Here is a 16757-nt window from a genome sequence, read left to right on the forward strand (position 1 = left end):
TGTTATTAAGCAAAATAGAAAGACGAAGGAATGGAAGCTTAACTCTACTGTGTATATACTGTGTATACTTGGTTACTTTTTTAAACACAACAAATGCGAATAAAGAAGAAAAACATTACGAATGTAAGTAAAATATTTTTATCTGATAATTATACCTGATTCTGCTACAAGTGCTTGAAACAGAGCCTCATTATTTTTATAGGGATAGAACTGTAAGCTTACGATTACTGTACTTATAACGTAATAATGTTTACTTGAGAGTTTTGAGTCTTTTTACACCGACTCTTTTAAGATCTTTAATTAAATAGTTTTGAACAATTGCTGCATGATGCAGATAGACGATGCATAGGTGTACTATATGTGCTACAAAACAACAGGTCCGAAAGTGATCGAGCGCGCATGCGCAAGAAGTCGTGACATCACCAAGCCGGAGCGCAGGTTGGCAGTGACGCGCAGTATGTGACGTTGTGGGTTCCGTGAAGTCTGGCTTCGTTGACTGATTGCTGATCGAAATAGTAGCGCGTAGAGTGTCACCACCGTGGCGAACAGTAGTCTCCGGGACCCTAGACTGTTTTAATATATATCAGGAATTGTCTTTGTGGTACAGGTCCTGCAAGAACCATTGCGTGGACAAAGAAGGAAGCGCGGCCCGGCGCACGAAGTAGCCCCGGCCTCGATTGGATGGTACATCGGCTTGCAAAAGCCCCATTCGTAGCGGGGCCAAGGCGCTGTTGGTCGGCCTTGTGAATGAGGAAGTGGCTGCTTGGATCCCCAGGTAGGAACCGAGATTGATTCCTCACTGTTAATTCTATACGTACGATGTGACAGGATCAAATTGCTTGGTTTAAGGAGCATGCGGGTACCGTCAATAACTATGATAATGCACTCCCTCGAGATGTTGTGTGTGGCTTGACAGATCTTCGAAAAGACACATTAAGTTCCTGTCACGTTTTAATAATCACATCACGTGTAATACAAGAGCGAGCATTATTTAATTAAGTTGTACGTATTGCACAAATCCAGAGTTCTGTGCAGGAGTCTATTTTGTTTGGACTGATTTCTTCAATGAATTCTGAAGAGACAGCAATTTCGTTTTGCAAAAGGGTTCCTTTCTGGGAAGCAATAGAATATGATATACATTCAGGTAAAACACTAAAAAAGCTTATTCAAAACACCAGACAGAGCGCTTAGTATTAAGAAATAAATGATATTCTGAATGATTATGACAGTGGTCATGGAAACGACCAGTCCTTGACCCTTATGACCTCAAATATACAAGATAGCATTGAGTACATTTTTACTTTAGCGGTGTTATTATTCCCGATGCTACTTTTAGTACAGTTAAACATTATTTTGAATTTAACACATTTTAAATTGACCTGACATCTCAATATGCAATCAGGTTGGATTAAAGTCTGCCACTATTTTTATGTGGACTTGAAAAATCCAAATGTTTTCTTCTGTAAAGGTTCTGATGGGTTTGTTATTTTGTGGGTGCATTTTCATAATATGGTTGTAAATACAAACCTGTGCTGAGTGATCACGATTCTTTCCTGTGATGAAAAATCTGCATTCAGTATTCATTTGAATGGCAGTGCTTTTGCCTACAGGGTTTCAGAAGCATAATGGGGATGTAAACTGCATTTCAGCTTAGTAAATCATCTGATGTCATCCAAGTAGAATTCTTATTTTGGATGAGACTTTTAAACCACAGAGATTGATTTCTTTGTCTCAACCATCATCAAAAACACCTAGTGATGGAATTTCTCATGAAGGAATGGCATATCATCCTTCCAGCGCAATTTTACATTCTTGCAGAAGCTTTGACAAGGCTTATTCAAGTTTTTCTTGTGGCTTAGGTTGATACAGCTGCCTTTTAATGTAATTTACATGAATTTTATTATAAGTGTTATTATCTTTATTTCCTTAGCTATCTGTGTCTATATATAATACAAAGTTGACTGACTGACTCTTTTACTCAACAACAAAAACATTATTTTCCATTTAGTTAAAAAGCTGAATTTGGCAAGATTGTACATCTAGATAAGAAGATATCTACTAAGAAAGGACATTTTGACATATCAATATTTAGCGGTAACCACCCTATCCCCAGTGGGCAAAACTAAATATTCTAAAATCTCAAAAAAGCTTCAACGGATTAGATTGAAATTTAATGACATTATAGAAGGGTCAAAATTAGCCAACCCATTTTGTTTTATTTGTTGGTAAATGTTTTATTTGTTGATATTTATTAATTGTATGTTAACATGCATGTGCTGTGCTTAGGGGTGACTCAGTACTCAAAACACCCAAATCAGTAAATGTGCTAAATGACACCAGTAGAAGGCCGCACAGCACCCAACTTTTGACTGCATATGTAAGCGAATAATTAAAAGAAGTTTTCTGGCTTAAGTGGAAATTCAAGCATGCCATGCTAGAATATAGCACCCATGTTTTAACACATATACGTAAACTAGTCCAAAATCTGCAATATTTCTGGCCCGATGCATTCTGGTTTAGGGATGCTCAACCTGTATGCATTTGCATGTATGGGTTTTGACAGGGGATCCCCATTCCATCCTCTAAAATTGTTTACATTTATATATGCATCTGCTTACTTTGAACGGGGATGCTACACCTGAACTATCAACAAAAGCCAAGTCATTAGGTAAGCAGAAATTAATCTAATGCAGGATTATTTTACTCTTGTGCAATTAATTGTAATTAATTGCATGTTCAAGTGTAAGCAACTCCAGTGACCTAATAATCTTATTACCATTTCTGATTTGGCTGACACCTTTATCCAAGGCAATCTACAACACTTCAGATACAATTTTTTACAATTTCAAAAATGCAAAACTACAAATGTTTTATACAGATGTACCCTGTTAGATATATCAGATTAATTGATGGAACTATAACTGAGGCCCATTCTCTTTTGAAATTTCCCGAAACTAGTATAATATATAATTAAAACAAATGTGTTTACATTTTTAATTAAATTAATGTACTTTTTTGCTGGCTATAATAATTAAATAGTGACAACCACTGCATCTGCTGATTTTTTTCAACTTTCATTAATCTCTGTCACTAAAGTTTTACAATTCAAACTAATGAACTACAGAGGTATTGGATTTCCATTTGACTGGATGCCTAGCTATGTGAGTTGGTCTTTTCTGTTGAATGCATGTATTGCTTATAGATTCATATTATACAGTAGATTGTTGTCTCACTTGTTTTTATAAGTTATTAGTTTAAAATGTATAATTCAGTGATATTTGCCAGTTCAGCTAATGCCATAAATCACTTTCACAGCCTTTTACAACTGTAATAATTGTATACTGATTGGAGCTTTGCAGTAACTTGTACACTTGTAAATGCCTTAAATTTACAGCACTAACATGTTGTCAAATTCATATAGTCCTTTCTGAAATGACTGGAAGTCTGAGGTCTAAGTATGCTTGACAACTGCTAAATTTCACAATAATCTCTTGGTCTTTCTCAGTGCTATATGAATGTTGTCATGTGATTTTAGTAGTTCATCCAACATTGATGATGACTCCCTCACAAGGCAACACAACATAAAACTGTCTTATTGTTTTAGATTTTGCATTACCAATATAAAATGAACATGAAATTAAAATTGACAGTATAGAAAAGTAACAAGGAAAGAAATGTGTTATTTGTAGTATTCATTGCTTGCATACATATTTTGGCTACTGGACATTATAAATTAAGGAAAGCAGTAATAAAAAAACAGCTACAGTACAAACTGTGTATAGGTTTCTTACAAACATGGTTCTTCAGACCATCACTTATTTTGTATCTTGCACCTCAAAAGAACATTTGTTATTGTTAATTAATGAATTGTTATTTTTTGAATAATTTATATTACATAATTAGTGCTGCAACAACTAATCAGTTTCATTGATAATAATCAATATTGAAAACAGAGAAGAGCTACTTAGGTGCACTGCACTTCCCAGCAAACCTGGGAGCAGTGTGCCTTTGGATGGCTTCAGATTTACATGGGGTTGCTGTGTCTGTAGAATATAAACAACACGTCGCTTCTAGCTGAAGTTTGGCCTGACCTAGTTTGAAGAGTGACACTTGCTAGCCATTACGTTACCAAATGAATGGTGGAAAAATCTCCTAGAAATTTACCAAAGTTATCAAATGACCCTTGTATTTGTGTGCCTTAAATATATATCACCATCAGTTTAAATTGAGTGGGATTTGTGTGTTTGTTGGTTGTTAATTATTTATTGCCTTCTTTATTTGTTTAATATATCCTTTATTATCAATTAATTTGTGCTGCTGTATTACATCTCTCTGTGAGTGTGTGAGCTAGTTCAAGGCTGGGTTTGTTCTTGGGTTCTCCGAAATAAATTAAACAAATTGCTGCTATATGGCAGTGTGAGTCTGAGCATCGTGCATCTGCTACAGATTTTGGTGAGCCAGCCAGGATAATATAACACATCCTTGTAGTCCTCTCTTTCACACATAACTATATCAGAAGTCATATCTGTTAAGGGCGCAGTGCAGGGTGAGAAACTTGAATTGAGTGCACCACTTATAGATGTGCGACTGTCAGCTCATGGTCAGGGCCCCCTCAAAGGAGGAGTTGAGCCTACCTGCTTTATTGTGCATCTGCCATCTGGACCCTGCAGAGACCAGCAAATTATGGGTACTGTAAGATTTGTCCCTGTGCCTACAGCAATTAGAGGTACGGGTTGATGATGTCACCAGCAACTTTAAGAAAAGGGATAAGACTCTCCATGACCTCATCGATGCCACAGCCACCTGTGTATCCAGTGAGGCAACTGTTAGGGTGCAGCATCTTGAACAGTCCTTTGCATGGTCTATACAGTGCCATCTCACAGCCACTGATATAGTTGACCCCTGGAGTGGGCTGTGGGTAACAACTAGGAACAGTTGTCCTTGTTGATTGTGGTCCTGTGAATGGAGTTCCCTAAGCTCGCCCGTCAGAGTACACCAATAAGTATTGTCGACTTTGTAGAGGAGGTCGACCTGTTTATGGAACTACATACTCTGAGCTGTGAGGATACCTGAATTTGCCGGTCCACCTCCTGCTTGGTAATTTGCAGAGCAGCAGAAGTATAACTGCCTTTGAGCTGCCTTTTTGAACACTTCAGTCTGATGATTACCAGGCACTGTTAGAAGAGAAGCTCTGGCCCTTTGTGCAGAAACCATTGCTGAGTCTCAGGGACTTTGTCTTTGAGTTCCGGGCTTTGTACTTTAAGAGAATTCTTGACATGCACAAGGAAGAGAGATTGCGATGTGTCCTTAACGCATGTGACTCTTTGGTGGCAGCTACTCGGAAGAGGGTCATGAAATTGGTTGATGAGTTTGTGATGAACACCTCACAGTCTCTAAAGGGCATTGAGTGCAGTTATTTCACCATCAAGAAGTCTACACTGAACTCAGGGCTCTGACCTTGGCCTGAAGAGCACATCTAGGCTAACAAGTTGGGTGTTGTGTCTGTAACAGTTTGTATAACAGGTGTGCTATTTTAAGGGTTGTGCAAATGTTGTGCATGACACAATCTCCTGGGTACATGGGCTAGGTACCTGTGGTATGTGTGGTAATGGCCTTGGACCTTTGGCCTGATGTCCCTCTGTGCATGTAGAACATCATCCAGTTGCAAACCGCCAGTCCTGTATGTCCGGGATTGAGAGAGGGCTTTGGGGAGAGGCCTGACTACATGCGATTATAGGGAACTTCAAGATGCACTGTATTATTGAGTACCAACTTAGGATTGGGCTACCATTATCAGTTGGTAGTGCCTGAGAAACGCATGCCCAACTTCCTACAATACTAACACAACAGCCTGATTAGTGATCACCTTGAATGCACAAAAAAAACTGTTTAAGATCTTGGAGGTGGCATGATGGCCGATGATGAGCATAGACATCTCATCCCATGTTCCAACATGTACCACTTGTCATCAGTACAAGACCTCACCTGGGGCCTCATTTATAACGGCGTGTGTTGAACTTGCACTATAACATGGCATAAGCACAAAAGCAGGAATGTGCGTACGCACAGAAAAATCCAGATGCAGGAATCTGTGCATAGGCAAACTTCCACGTTCTTCCGCTACATAAATCCCTATCAGCGTGAAAAGTAACGCATGTGTCATGCGCCTGCTATCCCGGCCCAACTCCTCCCAGAATTATGCCTCTTTGAATATGTAAATCAATATTAATAACCCTTAAGCTCAGCGTTCTGTGAAAAGACAATTGCAAAACCACGCGGATAAACAGACCAGTTTCACTGAATACCAAGTGGAGGCACGGAAAAACATACAATTTGTTGGTTTAAACAGTGGTATAAACAAGAAAAGGAAGCTGATTGAGTGACATAGCGTTTCGGAGAAACTCGAAAGCTCAAGTTCACAAAGTTGCACAGTGCCCGAAACAAAAAAGAAGTCACATATCAAAGTTGCAGTGAAAAGGCGAGTTGTAGCCCACTGTCTGAGGGTCATATGAAAGCTTATTAGGGTACAGAGAAAAAAAAAAGGTACACAGTGGGGAAAAAGCACGAAATGTCAACTTTAATCTTGAAATTTCCACTTTATAATCATGTACAGTAGTTTATTTTGTCATTAAAGTAGAACATCATAAACTTAATCTTAAAATCATTTAATTTACTAGTTTCTCAAATCCCATCGTAACTAAAGTAGTACATTAAATGCTTTGTTTTGTATTTGATCTTCTATGTGCTCTATGTGTGTGAATCACTACGTGCTTCTTAAACCGGCTTTCTCTGCCTCCAACAGGACACAGAATCCATAACATTCATGATATTACAGCTCTCTGAATAACTAAAATACTTGAGATGTATACGTGATATAATTTTCATAATGATAGGAGTTAAAGCATGTTATTAAACATGGGAACATGGTGGCGCAGTGATTGTGCGCAGCCTTCGATAGAATAATTTATTGCAGCAGTACTGTCTCTTTCAAAAGTACTAACCTCCAATTCCTGTCCTTCCTTCTCTTTCTCCAAATACCCAATCGCCACACAATCAGCTGTGTAATAGATGTTAAACCATCTGTAAGCTTGCAACGCCGATTCTTCAAAACTTTTAAGGAACATTGAAATATCTTCGTAGTACATGTTTAATTATTCTATCCACGCCAGTCCTAGTGAAGCATACAGTGCGAGGCAGGAACAATCCGTGAACGGAGCGGCAGATCCTTGCTAGCGTAGCGACACCGTGTCCTTTAATTATTAACAATATATATTATTTAAACAAAGTTAACATTTTATCTGTATAATATAATAAACATATTTTGCTGCATTTCATCTTAAAAATGATATTGTCATCATATGTAAGTACACGCTTTATAAAGTGGCTCAGGTTGTGGAATATTATAACTGTATCACAAGTTTACAGTGAGGTAGTTGTACTTATAAGTACAAACATTTCTACAAGGAGCAGTTGATGGAATGATTGATTGCGTTTAGAGCTCGTGGGATGAAACTGTTTCTGAACCGCGAGGTCCGTACAGTAAAGGTTTTGAAGTGTTTGCCGTGTGAGAAGCAGTTCAAATAGGAAGCATGGCTGAGGCAGCGTGTGCTTGATGCTGTATACCGATAATTCTCTTTCCAATCAGCTGCTCCAAGTGGTGCAGCGAGAGTAATATGGAAAAATATGATGCGCTATGGCAACCCCTAACAGGTGCAGTGAGAGTAACAACGCTAAAGCAGCTATGGTATTTAGAATAGTTTGACCATTCTGTGGACCATTATATTGTTACTGGTTAATTACAATCAGATTCTTTAAACTAATAAACAATATATTATAAAGCCGTGTCAGAGATGTGGACCTAAAAAAGAAAGATAAACCACACAGGAACAGTAGCATTGCTGTGACGCTGGGTGCCGCCAGTCTGCAAAACCGAGCGGAGAACTTGCGTACGACAAGGTACGAGGTACCGTGGAAATGTGCGTGGCTTTACGCCAAGTTTAGGTTTTATACATCGTGATTTGAACGTGGAAATGTACGTACGCAACATTTCTGTGCGTGCACACCGTTTATACATGAGGCCCCTGGTCTCCCCTTGTTAGTTAAATGATTGTCACCGTCTGCATAAATAGGGTAGGATTTGCATTCGTGTTGGTTATTATTATTTTTGCCTTCTATATTTTTATAGTATAGTCTTTTTACCACCTAACCAGGGTACCTGTCAAAGACAGGTAACAAAATAATCAAAAAACATTTTCTATCTCTTGCCTGACGCGTAACTTCAGTGCCTTTTCTCTGACTTTGCGTGTGTGAATGTCTTTTAACCAGCGCTTCCTCCCTTGAGTGCATTCCTTGCTTCTCAAACTCTGTCATTCTTCCAAGGTACCTTTTTCACTACCTACCTGATATTATATCTGTCGTCTTTGAAAGTGATTCTCTCAGAAGGACTGGGCTGCCTTTACTTCTCCTCTAGTCTCTTGCACTTGCACTTCTTCTTTCTTTGGGTCACTAAAGCCAAACTGACCAATTAGATTGCTCAGAGGGACTCGCAGACCGTAGTGTTTTATTATATAGTAGATTCATTTGTGCTGCTGTGTTATGTTTCTTTCGCCACTTCAACAATTTTTAATTTAAAACCAGCTTCATGTTTTCTTCTGATCAAATGCTCCATCATAGATAAGGGATGCTCTTACGATAAAGGTGTATGAGGGTGTGAGATACACAAAACAGTGCAAACATTGCTTTGGAATAGTTCACTTAGGCACAATGCATATAAAAAAAAGGCAGTGTGCTCCGTGGTTAGCATTTCATAATCTCTTGGACCAATAGCATGAGTTTTCCACGTTCAACAACCGACATTTTATAATACCGGAAATTATATGGTAAAGTCAAGCCCAGACGTATCCGTGGAAGAACTTAAACGCAAGTATATAGGTAAACCAATCCCCTTTTTATGATGGTGTCAATCTGAGCATCTTGCAACTGCTACAGTTTGTTACATATGACATAGTATGTAGTTCACTCAGTATGAAAACACCATTTTGATGTGGTAGCATCCGAAAGGAAAATGCACTGGAATAATGGCAATCCATCAGTCACTTACACTTGGGGATAATCCAGTAGCACTCTGAATATCACTGTTTTTTCTGGCAGTTCAAATTCTGTGCAGAATTCAAGTCATCAACAATATGCAAAACATCTTTTCTAAAGTATTTCTTTTGTTAACGGCTAGGATTTGATAGTCAACTGTATATGAAAATGAGTCTTGAAATATGCAACATTCAGTTCATCTTGAGTGCTTTGCTGCTGTCTAGCAGATTAATTTAAACAGTACAGTTTCTTAAACTACAGGTAAAATTAAGTTATAACGAATCCCAGGGACCTAAAAAATATTTTGCTGTAACAAGATTCTGTATTTGTTACTATATATATATATATATATATATATATATATATATATATATAAAATTCACTAAGGGCACGCAAGACAGAGTGCCATGCCCGCCAACTCACAGAGCCCCGCCTACCAACTCTAAGACCATGGGATACGCTCGACAGAACCCCACCCGCCAACTTTAACCCTCCTACCACATCATGGGATACACATGACAAAACCACACACGCCAACTGTAACCGTTCTCCCGCGTCCAGCTTCGCTCTGGAGGCATGTGCACTGCCTGCTCATGTGCCCGCATGCAACAACTCGCCATACACAGCCTCAGTCGCTTTCATCTGTGCAAAAGTCCACATGCAGCTCTGAGCCACGTTGAATTTTCACTGCACAGAAGACAGAGAGCCCCGCCAGCCAACGCGCAGAGCCCCACCCACCAACGCTAACAGAGCCCCACCCACCAACGCTAACAGAGCCCCGCCCATGGGTTATGCATGAAAGAACCACGAATGCCCACTAACCTTCCTCCCACATCATGGGGAATGCACGACAAGGCCCCGCCTGCCAACTTTTACCCTCCGCAGGCTTCCAACATCGCTCTCGAGGTATGCGCACTACTTGCTCATGTGCCCGCCCCCAAAACGTCAACAAACGTGTCCTCACTCACTTTGGTCTGTGCTACAGTCCACATACAGCTGTGAGCCATGCTGACTGTTCATTTGCCTACCATGGCCAACGCCTCAAATGTATTTCATGAAAACAACATTTCTTTCAATGTTATACAAATTCCTGCTTCCGGTAACTGTTCGTTTCTGGCAGTCGGATATTTCTGGAAAAATGTCATCGACGAAAGTGTTGCTCTTGAACTTCGCAACATGGCTGTAACCTTTGTTTGCCAACATTGGGATAACTTCGCGGACATGCTGTCTGTTGTTCTTAGTTACGGAAGCATAGTCATGCAGTCTGCTCAACAGTACGCTGAGTACATGAATACGTCCGGAGTTTATGGTGGCGAGGCAGAAATTGTGGCAATGTCACAAATGCTTCCAGCTACTATCTCCATTCACTTCCAGAAACGTCATTATGCCTCTCCTCGAGTTTACAATCCGGGCCAACGTCTCTCCATATCCCTGCTCTTTAGCGGTCCTTTGGATCATGGGCATTATGAAGTTCTCTTGCCTCTCAAATACACACGTGATAACCTTCTGGTGCCATCTGTTGAACAACGCATTCCACACAGGACTTTCAATGCACCATTTGTTCCAAAACTTTCCGACTGCAGAGATATCTCAAAGCACATTTATAAACACACTCCACTGAACGAATGCTGCAATGTGAACATTGCCAGCAGTGCTTCAAAACAACTCGCACTCTGAAGAAGCACTTGCAAACTCATTCCACTAACACCTTCAGTTGCACATTTTGTCTTTGCTCAAAAACCTTCATGCAAAAGAAATATCTCAAAGCACATTTAAACACACACTCCACTGAAAAAACGCATTCCACACAGGACTTTCAATGCACCATTTGTTCAAAAACTTTCTGACTACAGAGATATCTCACCACACATTTAAAAACACACTCCACTGAACGAATGATGCAATATGAACATCTTTTCATTCACTGAGAGTTGTATCCTCAAACCCTCCCCATTTGGACAACTGTGTCTTTCAGGAAGTGTTCACTCATCAATAAATAATCATATGCGGCGTATGCTACACCGCAGGTTGGCTAGTAGTGCTTTATTTAACTTGTGCCCAGGTGTCTGCAATCATTTCAGTAGCTTCTTTTGTGTTAATTTTAATCTCCTCCTCCAACAAGTTATGCTGACGAGAATTTTTTTTAGCATTTCCTTGCGATAATACACTTTCAGGGTGCGAATGATGCCCAAATCCAGTGGCTGAAGCACTGCTGTGCAATTGGGTGGGAGGAATTTAACGCGAACACTATCTAAATGTGGAAGCATGTTGTGGGCAGCACAGTTATCAATCAGGATCCGAATCATCCTTTTCTTCATATTGTGAAGTTTTTGAACTCTTTTGAGTTCATTTAGGAATGTTTCTTGAACAAGCATCACTGAACCACATAAAAACTGCCTTTCCAACGCCTTCAAATGCAACAGTTCCCATACGTTTGCAACCCAAGGTTTTTCTTCTTTTTTGGCTCGAAAGTTGACAGCGTCGACGGCGAAATTCCAAATTCACTGGAAATGTCTTTTTTTGTCCTGCCGTTTCTGTAGGAGGGTGACAATGAGTTAAATTCCAATGGATGTTTTTCAAATGTTGACGAGCAATAAGCAAAAGGTATCACTGAAAACCGCAAGAAACAATAAATACAAAAAAAAACAGTACGAGGAAAGTTTGAAGAAAGAAAAAAAATTACAGCATTTCTGTTTGGGGGGTCGTTGTGTACAACTGAGCTGCGGCCACAGAAACTAGATGCTCTGTGAATGATTCATTCAGGCATTTCAAGGTCTTTTGTGCTCTTCGTTGTAAAGAAAGTACTGTATCTGCTGAATGTACATCATAGTAAAGAGATTTCTATAGACTCGCGTCATATGGGGAAACTGTCGGGACCATAAAAACACTTTCCTGTAATGAAAATTTCGTTGTAAAGATATTCGTTGTAATGGAATTTTACCTGTATTTAGGTTGCAGGTTTGTGCTGGTGTGTCTCCAGTCACTGCTGTATGTAATGGGAATGGGATGCCTATGGTTTGTGAAGTAGCTTACAGTGGATCGCCACATGTAAATTAAGCAGTCGACATTGTTTTAGCAGTCTTCCTCAATACAATCCCCAATTCCCCCACCCCACTTTGATTGGCAGCAAGTTTTGGCCATGCTTAAAAGGATACTCCTCCCTAAAATTATATATTTTTTTATATGTTAGTTACGCCGTGTAGTTTTTAGTGGTGGCTGGAACATGTTTGTAATCTCGTGTTTTAGTGGAGAAAGTACATGACACTGGTTGAACTGGACCCAGTAGTAACCAATAGTGTTGATCAGCAAAATTGACCAGAGCATTTTTTTGCAGCAAACATGCTATATTTGTTGATTATTTCTCTGGAAATTTACTGTGTGGCCAGCTTAGGCAAACATTTTTATTCCAAGCACCCCAGGATTGTCTTTATTTTTTTTCTAATTCAAAATGTGAGCTACTGTACTAAATATGAGCTTGTTTTCTGTCCACACTCATACAAGCAGCCTCCCCTTTAATTAAAGGACAAAATGAAAGGGTTTGAACTCACTAAGCAGTTTTTTTTTTTTCTTAATTTCTGCCAAATACATGCCTGTCTGCTCCTTTTCTTCCACTCCAAATTGAGCTGTAAAATATATACTTATTGCTGTTCTTCTCCATACATAGGATAGCTCCTCAGATTATATTTTCTAAGTTTATTGTTCCCCTTTCATTAATGTAAAAGCCACTATTTTAGTCTTCTCTTCTCCTGAAGCCTGAATTTCCGGCAGCAAAACTACAGGTGCACTTCCTCAAATACTTTAATATGTTGCATTAAAGAGCACCAAGACCAAATTACCATGAAGCTTAGTAAAGCAGATGCTGAAAAAAATCATTTTTTGTGATCAGTCAATTGTCAAATCATTTGGAGTGAAAATCTGCAGATTTAGATCAGAGCCTCACTAGTTATGTCCAAAATAGTATGGTAGGTGACTGCAAATCTCACACGAGAGGGCAGTGAATTTTATACATTATATTAAGAATGCCTTTGCTTTCTACTGTTTGGCCGGTTTGTGTGAGATAAGGTTAATGCCTGTTATGGTTTACCTAATCCAAACTATATGAGTGGTTGCGCCTGTGTCCCTGTTTTTATTATATCTGTTGGTCAGTTTCTTTGTTCTTAATACTCATTAAAATGCAGTTTCGATCAAAGGGTATTAGTTTATGTTGATATGTTCAGTACATTTTGCTGTTACATTATGTATGTAAATTATAAAAATATCTTTACAGTAGCCATATTACTCATCTAAGATGGGTAGAAATCTAAATAACCAATGTAGATCTCAGCATTAATGTTTGTAGTACACCATGCAATGCACATGTTTCTATTACATGCCCTTTGCCTTGGGATTCATGTGTCTCGCAGGGCCAGACACGAATTCTAAACGAGAATACACATCTGGGGACAAACAATTAACATGTTTGTAGTGAATAGCAGCAACATCCAGGACTGCAAATGCTACATCCACAGGACTTCTATCTAAAACACCTACCCTAAATTCCTCCAGGCCACGAAGTTTAAACCTCTGGGATTTCAGGGGGAGAGCAAAGGAAGCTCAACAAAAGGCTTGATACTAAGAGAAAATAAAAAGCTAAAATTACTGTTTTCTCACAAGCTCAGTAGAACAAAGTAACTGACACTTAATAATTAATTGGTATGTACATTGTAATGAGCACAGCGACAGGAGATGCGCACACACACACAAACACATAGACCACCAAAGCTATTTGGCTCCACAAGTTTGAGATGTGTTTATGTCTGTTGCAATATCTTTCTGTCGTTTTGACTACCATACATTATACATAGCATATGTGTTAAAATGGCTTGCTTATTTTCTGGCATGGCATGTTTGCATTTCCATTTAGTGATGAACTGATGAACTGTCACATATTGCAGTCCATTGAAATATTCTGGCATTGAGTGGTGTTGTTGAATTTAAAACTGCAAGAGTATAATCATAATTCTTTTTTGTTTGCCCTGGTCTCTACATAATTTATTTGCCATGTTTCCATTAACCTCTTAAATGTGAATTTTGAAATTGCAAAACAAGAAAATGGTAATGGAAACGTGAATTTAAAAAACAAAAGAGAGTCTTAAAATTTGCAAAACAGTTTATATGCTCGCTTGAGCTGGTTTTTCAGGCGATTCGACAAAACAATAATTTGCAAAACTGCAATGGAAACACTTTGTCACATTTTGGTCACATGACGTAAATTTTCAATACCTGCGCAAATATGATGTGGTGAATACAGGAGTATCATGAGCACTACCAGGTGACCCAACACAAATGTTCCCGATCATTAATCAGCGACTGCCTGCAGAACAATAGATGTCCAGCCTTTCCTGTTAACATAATTCCAACACCTGTCACTTGGTGCACGAACAGGGATATGTGAGCCATTGTTTGCACCATACACTTGAGGTATTTTGTGTCTTTTAAAATTCAAAACATTTTAAAGGAAAATGGAGATAACAAAATTCCTCATAAGTTGGCATCAGTAGGGGCCAACGTTGAACAACAGCAAGCAATATCAAAATATCGATGAAAAGATCTCGGATTACTCGTGTTGCATAATCTACATAACCCTGTGTCAGGTATCCAGTCATATGCTCACAGTGTCACAAGCACATGTGTTTTGGCTAAAATATTCTTAACTAAACTGCTTCCAGAAAATCCACACATGCATGAATGACGAGTACTTACATGCAGGATCAAGCTTTTAAATTGAAGACCCACCTCTTTCTCTTGTTTGTTAGTCATGAAGTCACACTGCTGTATTTCCAGGTTTGCTCATTATTAGTTTGTGATACTGTGCTTGTGAATTGACCTTCTCCTTGTTGAAGCACCTCAGATAAGCACAAGTACAACACATACCTCCCACCTGATATTGTTATTGCTGTTTTTTTTGGATCTCTATGTACCGCAGATTGTCAGACAATGAATGAGCTATAGCTGGGCCTGACTAAAGAATGAGGAGGCAAGTCTTATGTTTAAAATCTTGTTCTCATTTGAGTGTGTTCCTCCAATATTTTCCACTAGAGGATTTTCTAGATGTGATTTATTTATCAACATTTTACCCGATAAACATTTGTTTGGGACATTGTGTGCATATGTCTAGTCTGTGAAGTACATACAATACATTGTGACAGATAGGGGGCAGTATCGCTCCCTTGAACCCCTGTCCAAGACTCCAGACACCAGATAAAAGTCCAAAATAGGACTTTATTAATTTGCCACAGTGCACAAAGCACCCTCTCCTCCACTATACTCATAACCAAACACTAATCCCAAATACAATCCTCCAACTCCCAGACGCGTTGCCACCCTTCCACCAAGCTCAGCTCGCTGTCTGGGAGCTCTCACAGTCCTTTTATATTCCCTGACCCGGAAGTGTTCCCAATCCCCAGTCCATGTGATCCTGTATCACTTCCGGGTCAGGTAAAAAGTTCTTTTCTTCACCCCGGAAGCCGTCGCTCTTCCTTTGACGAACTTCCAGGTTATAGGGCACAAATAAGTGTTCGGTCCTCCCTGCAGCTCCCTCTTGCGGCCCCTGTGGTATCCAGCAGGGTCGTGTATAAAAACTACATAGTCCATGACTCCCTGCTGGTCTTCGGGGCACCTCCATAGTGCCTGGGGGTATTAGCCAGGATGACAAGCCGGCCATGTACCACAACATACATAAATAAATGCAGAGGTGTCTATATCTTTACTTTACTGTGCTATCTTCTTTCTCTCTGTCCTGCAATATTATGTGCTCCACAGCATTCTATGCCCTTCCACTACGTTAAGCACCTTGTTATAATTTTTCCTATGAAGTGAGCTCCTCCCTACGGAACAGATTAAGTTTATGCATTTAACATTAATTAGAGGCTGTTACCTGACTTTTTTACAGTCTGATTTTCATGTGGCTTTGACTTTTGCACTATAGTGGTATTGCCACTAGCTGTGGAGGTTATCAAAAAACTGTACCGACTGGTAAATAATTTGCTATTTATATATACAGAATTAAGCCTTTATAAAATACAATTTAAATGCATACAGGTACACAGCACTGCAAGTACTATGGAAAGCAACTCTGTATGCCCACTGTGTTTAAAAATGTTTTTCTTCTTTGTTATTCTAGTGCCACAGTCTCTAAATCTTTCAAGCTCATCTGTCAGTTCCTCCTCTCCATGCCTTTCTTATATATGTCTTTGCTGTCAGTCTTCCGAGATGGTATTTTTTAATAGGTTTTAAGATGGAAGTTGAGGAAAATTTATTATATTTTTGTGACACAGAAATTAAAGCTCTCCATAATACGTCAGTGACATGTTTCACAAGTTGCAGTGATAAAAAGTATGTCCCCCAGAAAGTCTACAGCCTTTCTGATGGTGGAAGTATAAAGAGCTGAGCACAAGGTCTTTCAAAACTATTGTTAACTTTTGATATCTAAATTCCTAAAATGCTGGTACTGTTCAATTTTAATAATTGTGTTTTTCTGTACTGTTTCAGTACCTGTATACTGTGCAGCACTAGTTAACAGGTGCTTCCCTACCTTTCAGGGATGCTTAAAAGATCATTGGACCATTATAATCCACTCTAAAGTAGTTCAGTTCCTCCTTCTCCATTGGCTTCAATGCATTTTGTTGAAT

General features: G+C 39.2%; 1 protein-coding gene across 1 annotated transcript in view; it reads left to right on the forward strand.

Moving 5' to 3' along the window:
- The first annotated feature begins 445 nt into the window (after positions 1 to 445).
- The window catches only part of map3k2 (mitogen-activated protein kinase kinase kinase 2), a 56572-nt gene continuing 40260 nt past the window's right edge, over positions 446 to 16757 (forward strand). Inside the window, exon 1 of the mRNA XM_039756522.1 lies at positions 446 to 775. The gene's annotated coding sequence lies outside the window, so the exon portion shown is untranslated. The remainder of the gene's footprint in view (positions 776 to 16757) is intronic.

The sequence above is a fragment of the Polypterus senegalus genome, chromosome 6 (assembly GCF_016835505.1).
Source record: "Polypterus senegalus isolate Bchr_013 chromosome 6, ASM1683550v1, whole genome shotgun sequence".
Lineage (NCBI taxonomy): Eukaryota > Metazoa > Chordata > Cladistia > Polypteriformes > Polypteridae > Polypterus > Polypterus senegalus.